This window comes from Dendrobates tinctorius, unplaced genomic scaffold (genome assembly GCF_039654945.1).
Source record: "Dendrobates tinctorius isolate UK_male_01 unplaced genomic scaffold, ASM3965494v1 ptg000251l, whole genome shotgun sequence".
NCBI lineage: Eukaryota > Metazoa > Chordata > Amphibia > Anura > Dendrobatidae > Dendrobates > Dendrobates tinctorius.
The window spans coordinates 9,546,440-9,553,798 of record NW_027361918.1 but is presented as its reverse complement, the minus strand read 5'-3'; the positions used below and the strand labels follow the sequence as shown (position 1 = coordinate 9,553,798).

General features: G+C 43.5%; 1 non-coding gene across 1 annotated transcript; it reads left to right on the top strand.

Annotated features, from left to right (window-relative positions):
* The first annotated feature begins 3,953 nt into the window (after positions 1–3,953).
* TRNAS-UGA (transfer RNA serine (anticodon UGA)) lies at positions 3,954–4,035 on the top strand. The gene has a single exon. It is a non-coding gene; the product is annotated as a tRNA-Ser (tRNA).
* The last annotated feature ends 3,324 nt before the right edge of the window (positions 4,036–7,359 follow it).

Here is a 7,359-nt window from a genome sequence, read left to right as displayed (position 1 = left end):
TCTTCCAGGCATTTATCAAAACCTCTTCAAGAAAAAAATGAATACAGAAAACTGCTCATGTGAACAGGAAAGTGGATCTTCCATTGCTTTAGAAACCTTTTTAGAGCAGATTTTGTGCACAGTCCTGGGTTCTGGCTGATTATAAGATAGAGGATGTTTGTAGCCTGGGAAGGGGTTAATACCCATGGATATTCCAAGGCTATGAATATCAGCCCGCAGCTAGCCTTTCTGGCTATTAAAATAGGCCCCCCAACAAAAAATGACATGGGCTCCCCCTATAATTTATAGCCAGAAAGGCGACACAGGCAGCTGCTGGCTGATATTCATAGCCTAGAGAGGGTCCATGGATTTGGACCCCCCTGGCTAAAAACACCAGCTCTTAGCCGCCCCAGAAATGACACATCTCTAAGATGCACCAATTCCCGCGCTTATCCTCTCTATTCCCACTGTTGTGTAGTGGTGGCATATGGGGTAATAAGGGGTTAACGTTACCTTTGATTGTAAGGTGACATTAAGCCCGGTTAACATTAGAGAGGCATCAAAAAGACACATATCCATTATTAATCCTATAGTTAAAGGGTTAAAAAAAGACACAGCCAGAAAAAATATTTTAATGAAATGAAACACTACACAGTTTTCCATATTTTTATTGCACGCCTAAATCCAAGTGAAGCCCTCGATCACCTGAAGAAAAATAAAATAACAAACCAACACAAATACTTCCTGTTCCGACGTAGACCATTTATCACCAGTGTCCCACGATGAGTCCAGCTCTGCTACATCTGGATGCATGACATCCGGATGCAGCAAAGCTGTGGATGACCACCGGAGATCTCCGGCGATCATCTACCCTGTAGTTCTCATGCTGACTGTGAGAAGTAGCCTAGTGACCGGAGATAACCCCCGGTCATGTGCATGGCAATTCTCGTGATAACACGGCAGTTCTCGCGATAAGCTAAGTTATCGCGAGAACTGCAGTGGATGCGGACTTCTGGCAGCGGGACAGGTAAGAACTTTATTTACATTAGTAGACATGCATAGTAAGATGCGTTTATGCCTTCTCTTGTCAGCTGGATATCAGTTTCTGGGCAGATCCTGAGTCATGGCCGCCCGTTTTTGTCTCATCGGAGATTGTCAGAATAAGATCTGGGGAGTTTCCTGAACTCAAAATGTCAATGTTTTGCTCACCGAGCCACTAAATTATCATTTGTGCCTTCTGACATGGTCTTCATCATGGGGGAAAGAATCATCACCACACTGTACTCATAGAATCATAGAATCATAGAATCATAGAATGGTAGAGTTGGAAGGGACCTCCTGGGCCATCTGGTCCAACCCCCTGCTCAAAGCAGGATTCGCTAAATCATCCCAGTCAGATGTCTGTCCAGCCTCTGTTTGAAGACTTCCATTGAAGGAGAACTCACCACTTCTCGTGGCAGCTTGTTCCACTCATTGATCACTCTAACTGTCAAAAAGTTTTTTCTAATATCTAATCTGTGTCTCCTCCCATTCAGTTTCATCCCATTGCTTCTAGTCTTTCCTTGTGCAAATGAGAATAAAGTTGATCCTTCTACAATGTGACAGCCCTTTAGATATTTGTAGACAGCTATTAAGTCTCCTCTCAGTCTTCTCTTTTGCAAACTAAACATTCCCAAATCCTGCAACCTTTCCTCATAAGACAGGGTTTGCAGACCGGTCACCATTCTGGTCGCTCTTTTCTGAACTTGCTCCAGTTTGTTGATGTCTTTTTTAAAATGTGGTGCCCAAAACTGGACACAATATTCCAGATGAGGTCTGACCAAAGAGTAGTAGAGGGAAATAATGACTTCACGTGATCTAGACTGTATGCTTCTGTTAATACATCCTAGAATTGCATTTGCCTTTTTTACTGCTGCATCACACTGTTGACTCATATTCAGTCTGTGATCTATTAGTATACCCAAGTCTTTTTCACATATGCTGTCACTTAGCCCTATTCCTCCCATTCTATATATGCTTTTTTCATTTTTATTGCCCAGATGTAGTACTTTGCATTTCTCCCTGTTAAAAACCATTCTGTTAGTTGCTGCCCACTTCTCCAGTTTATTTATATCTTTTTGAATCCTCTCTCTCTCTTCTCTAGTATTAGCTATCCCTCCTAGCTTTGTGTCATCAGCAAATTTAATCAGTTTACCCTCAATTCCTTCATCTAAATCGTTGATAAAGATGTTGAACAATACAGGGTCCAGGACAGAGCCCTGTGGTACCCCACTTGAGACATTCTTCCAACTGGATGTGCAGCCATTTACGACCACTCTTTGGGTCCGATCACTAAGCCAGTTATGAATCCACCTAACAGTTGCCTTGTCCATTCCATACTTAGTCATTTTTTCAATAAGGATTGTATGAGAGACTTTGTCAAATGCTTTGCTGAAGTCAAGATATACTATATCTACAGCATTTCCTTGATCCACCCAATCAGTGATACCGTCATAGAAGGAAATTAAGTTAGTCTGACATGACTTATTAGCTACAAACCCATGCTCACTCTGTTTAATCACTTCATTCTTATCCAGGCATTGACATACATGTTGTTTAATAATTTGTTCAAAGATCTTTCCTGGTATAGAAGTCAGACTCACCGGCCTATAGTTGCCTGGGTCCACCTTCTTCCCCTTTTTGAAGATAGGAACAACATTTGCTCTTCTCCAGTCTTCTGGCACTTCTCCTGTTCTCCAAGAATTTTCAAAGATTATGGAGAGGGGTTCAAAAATTTCTTCTGCTATCTCCTTCAGTACTCTGGGGTGTAATTCATCTGGACCTGGAGACTTGAATTCATTTAGGTTAGCTAAGTGTTTCCTCACTATCTTTCTGTTTATAGATATCCTGGATTCTTCTACTCCCTTAATAGGACAGTGAATAACAGTTGATGTTACATTTCCTTTCTGAGAGAAAACAGATGCAAAATAGGAATTTAAAAGTTCAGCCTTCTCAACATCCTGTCTTACCATTTCATCATTTTCATCCTGTAAAAATCCTATAGCATCTTTGACTTTTCTTTTACTTTTGACATATCCCCAAAATCCTTTATTATTGCTTTTGACATCTCTTGCAAGCCTCAATTCATTTTCAGCTTTAGATAATCTGATTTGTGCCCTGCAGGTTCTGCAGACAGCATTATATTCTTCTTTAGATATGCCTCCCTCTTTCCATTTTATAAACATTTTTTTCTTCCTTTTTAGCATGTGCTTAAGTTCTGTGTTCATCCATCCTGGTTTCCTTAAATGCTTCCTATTCTTCCCTCTTTTTGGAATTGTTAACAACTGTGCTTTGAGAATTTCATTTTTCAAGATTTCCCATCCTTCCTGGACATTTTTGTCTTTAAAGATATCCAGCCATTGGATCCCTCCAATTCTCTTTCTGAATCCCTTAAAATCTGCCTTTCTGAAATCTAACCTTGACGTCTGAGTCTTCACAGGTCTTCCGCCTCTAGTTATCCAAAATTCTAAAATAGCATGGTCGCTACCTCCTAGGGTCCCAGCCACTTTTACCTCCTCAGCCATTTCCTCCCTGTTTATAAGGATTAGGATGATAGGAGTAGTTCCTCTTGGAGGAGGTTTACATCTCGTTCTTTACTCTTGGCCGTGATCTTAGGTAAAACTAAAGGGGCTTCATCAGAGAAAATACCTGCAGGAAGTAGAAGGACTGGACTGCGAGGACATGAAACCTCACCAGGTCAGGCATCGGTTCTTCGACTTGTTCAATAATAATATGACAAAAGAAAGCAACAAAACAAAGAAATATTTGCAGAACCCCAGGAGTACTCTAGTGTCAGATGTCACCATCAGAGAATATCACTATGGGGTTGGTCTCTGAGTTGGTGACTGTAATGAAACCTCACACCTCAGTGTAGTGAGTGATGTGTCTGCAGGTAATGAACGAGTGACAATGCACAAAGACATCTGTGTCAATCGGTAGTCGTGGCCGAGTGGTTAAGGCGATGGACTTGAAATCTATTGGGGTCTCCCTGCGCAGGTTTGAATCCTGCCGACTACGAGGAAAGTTTTTGTAGCACAATAATGTAAGGGTTTGTCGCCTCTAGCGGCACTAGCAGGACATATTTCTTCCTTTAGGAGAGGAGTTTAGATACTTAGATATTTACAGAAAGTCTATCAACAGAATCCTCGTGTGGAGAATCAGGAGCTTCCATGGATTCTGGAAAAGCTCTGATTGTAGAAAAAATTAAAAAAGTCAGGAATTAGCGAATCTTCAGGCTTTTTTAAGCCATGTCCAGCAGCACGCACACCCCCGCAGAAACCTTGCATACCTAGACACCCACGCGCTCTCTAACTCTATTCTACCACTGACATCCATATCCTCACTCCATGACACAGAAGGTGCCACTGCTTTCTACAATGCCACTCTCGCATCAGCTATTGACACGGCTGCCCCTCTCGTTCATGGCAGAATACGACGTATCAACAGACAACCCTGGCACAATAACACCACTAAAAAGCTCCAGCAAGAAGTGTCCAGGATTGCAGAGCGGCGTTGGAAGAAAACAAATACGCAAGATGACTTCACCACATTCAAACAGGCAACACTCGATTTCAAATCTGCCTTCACCTCTGCTAAACAGGCCTACTTCACAACCCTCATATCTTCCCTATCTTACAACCCAAAACAGTTATTCAAAACTTTTACCTCCCTCCTCCGCCCACCACTACCTCCTCCAACCTCCCTCATCTCTGCCGAAGACTTTGCCACACACTTCAAAAACAAGATTGACCAAACAAGGCAAGTCTTCATCACTCAACCACCACAACCCCTTTGTAAAACAGGCCAATGCCCAAACCCCATAACCTCACTCTCCAACATCACTGAAGGGGAGCTTAATCGCCTCTTCTCCAAATCGCACCTCACAACCTGTGCACTTGACCCCATCCCATCCCACTTCCTCCCCAACCTCACCACCACACTTATCTCATCCCTAACCCACCTCTTCAATCTATCACTAACGTTCGGTACCTTCCATTCTGATTTCAAGCATGCCGCAATCACGCCTATCCTTAAAAAGCCAACCCTCGACCCAACCGCTATGTCCAGCTATCACCCAATATCATTGCTTCCATTCACTTCCAAACTCCTGGAACAGCACTTCCATGCTGAACTTACCTCCCACCTATCATCTAACTTGCTCTTTGACAATCTAAAATCTGGTTTCTGCCCCCATCTCTCCACTGAGACAGCCCTGACCAAAATTACTAATGACCTACTTACAGCCAAATCAAATGGACAATACTCTATACTCCTGCTTCTAGACCTGTCCTCTGCATTTGACACAGTTGACCACTGCCTCCTACTACAGATCCTCTCCTTCGGCATCAAAGGCCTTGCCCTATCCTGGATCTCCTCATACCTTTCCAACCGCACATTCAGCGTCTCCCACTCCCACACCACCTCCTCATCCCACCCTCTCTCTGTTGGAGTCCCCCAAGGCTCTGTTTTAGGACCCCTACTCTTCTCAATCTATACACTTGGTCTGGGGCAACTCATAAAGTCCTACGGATTCCAGTACCACCTTTATGCTGATGACACTCAGATCTACCTCTCTGGCCCAGACGTCACCTCTCTGCTGTCCAGAATCCCAGAGTGTCTATCAGCCATATCCTCCTTCTTCTTCTCTCGCTTCCTCAAACTCAATGTAGACAAATCTGAACTCATCATCTTTCCTCCATCTCACAGATCTTCCTTACCCAACCTAGCTATAACAATTAATGACATCACACCTTCCCCAGTACCAGAAGTTCGCTGCCTCGGAGTAACCTTTGACTCTGCCATGTCCTTCAAACCGCACATCCAAGCTCTTTCTACCTCCATCATCTCCTGCCTCCCTCACGTAATCTCCAGTCCTCCCAAGACCTCCTTCTCTCCTCCACACTTATTCGCTCCTCACCCAACCGCCTCCAAGACTTCTCCCGAATAGCCCCAATTCTCTGGAATTCTTTGCCCCACTTTGCTCCGACTATCAACCACATTTGGATCCTTCAGACGGAACCTGAAAACCCACCTCTTCAAGAAAGCCTACAGCCTGTAATGACCCCGCTACCTCCTTCTCTCTCACTACTACCGGCGATATCACCTCAACCAACACCGGAACTGCTGCAACCCACCAACCTATTGTCTCCTTCCCCACCATCCTGTAGCATGTAAGCCCGAAAGGGCAGGGTCCTCTCTCCCCTCTGTATCAGTCTGTCATTGTTAGTTTGTTTACTGTAAGTGTTATCTGTAATTTGTATGTAACCCCTTCTCATGTACAGCACCATGGAATCAATGGTGCTATATAAATAAATAATAATAATAATAATATAAATTCTCTTATTTTCACCATCAATTCTTATCATTTTTCTCAAACAGAAGAAAAATAAAGATGAAGCATTCCCAACTTCCCATCAATATTTGCCTTTTGTAGTAAATGTAGGAGCCATTTGCTCTAATAATTTCCTCAATATAAACTCAATGTATATGCAGTGCACTGTATTATCATTGAGCGCTCAGAGTGTACCCCTTCACAGAATATACTTCAACAGTAAAGAACTGACTTTGTTATACAGATTTCCAGTGTCACGCCACTCTCGCCTGGGGGTGGGACCCTGGGCCCGTCGTCACCACTTCCGGTGCCGCGGCCGCTCCGGAGGTCCTGTCGGGTGCTCACGTGCACCTCTTGCTCCTAGTCCCATGGTAGCGTTATGTTCCCAGTGCGCACACGCGCTCTTCTTAGCTCTGTCTCCTGTACTGTCCTCTCTATGGTCCTGGAGGACCTGACCCGGAAGTCCTGTGCTCCTGCTCTATATCAGGCTACCTATTCCTATGGGAGGTGACTGATTATTGTTGTGATTCCTGTCTTGGTCTGCTCAGTCCTTTCCTGGCTGTGCGCTGTATTCGGGTCCTCTGTCTTGTGCTCTGGTCCTGTACTTTGTCTCGCCGTGCTTCCCAGCATGTGCTCCATACATATACTCTGCTCTGTGTTCTATCGTGCCTCATTACACATGCTCTGCCTCTAGTCTGTGCTCTGTCATTCTCCTCTGCATACACTGTGGTGCTAATAAAAATATTGATATCTTATACCCTACATATTGTAATATATTGTTTATATGCTTTTATATAGTGAGGTCATTAGACCAAGGGTGGAAAGTATTGCAAATATGAAATATGGTTGTTTGAATCCAAACACTATATTGCAATATACTATGGTGTAATATCATTAATGCTGAACTTTGATACTGAGACACAAAGCGTTTGCTCTGTGTCAATACCGTAAGACAAGGAATTGTTCTGTGGTCTTTGAAGCTCTGTGTTTCAAAGATTCATTATCCTGAT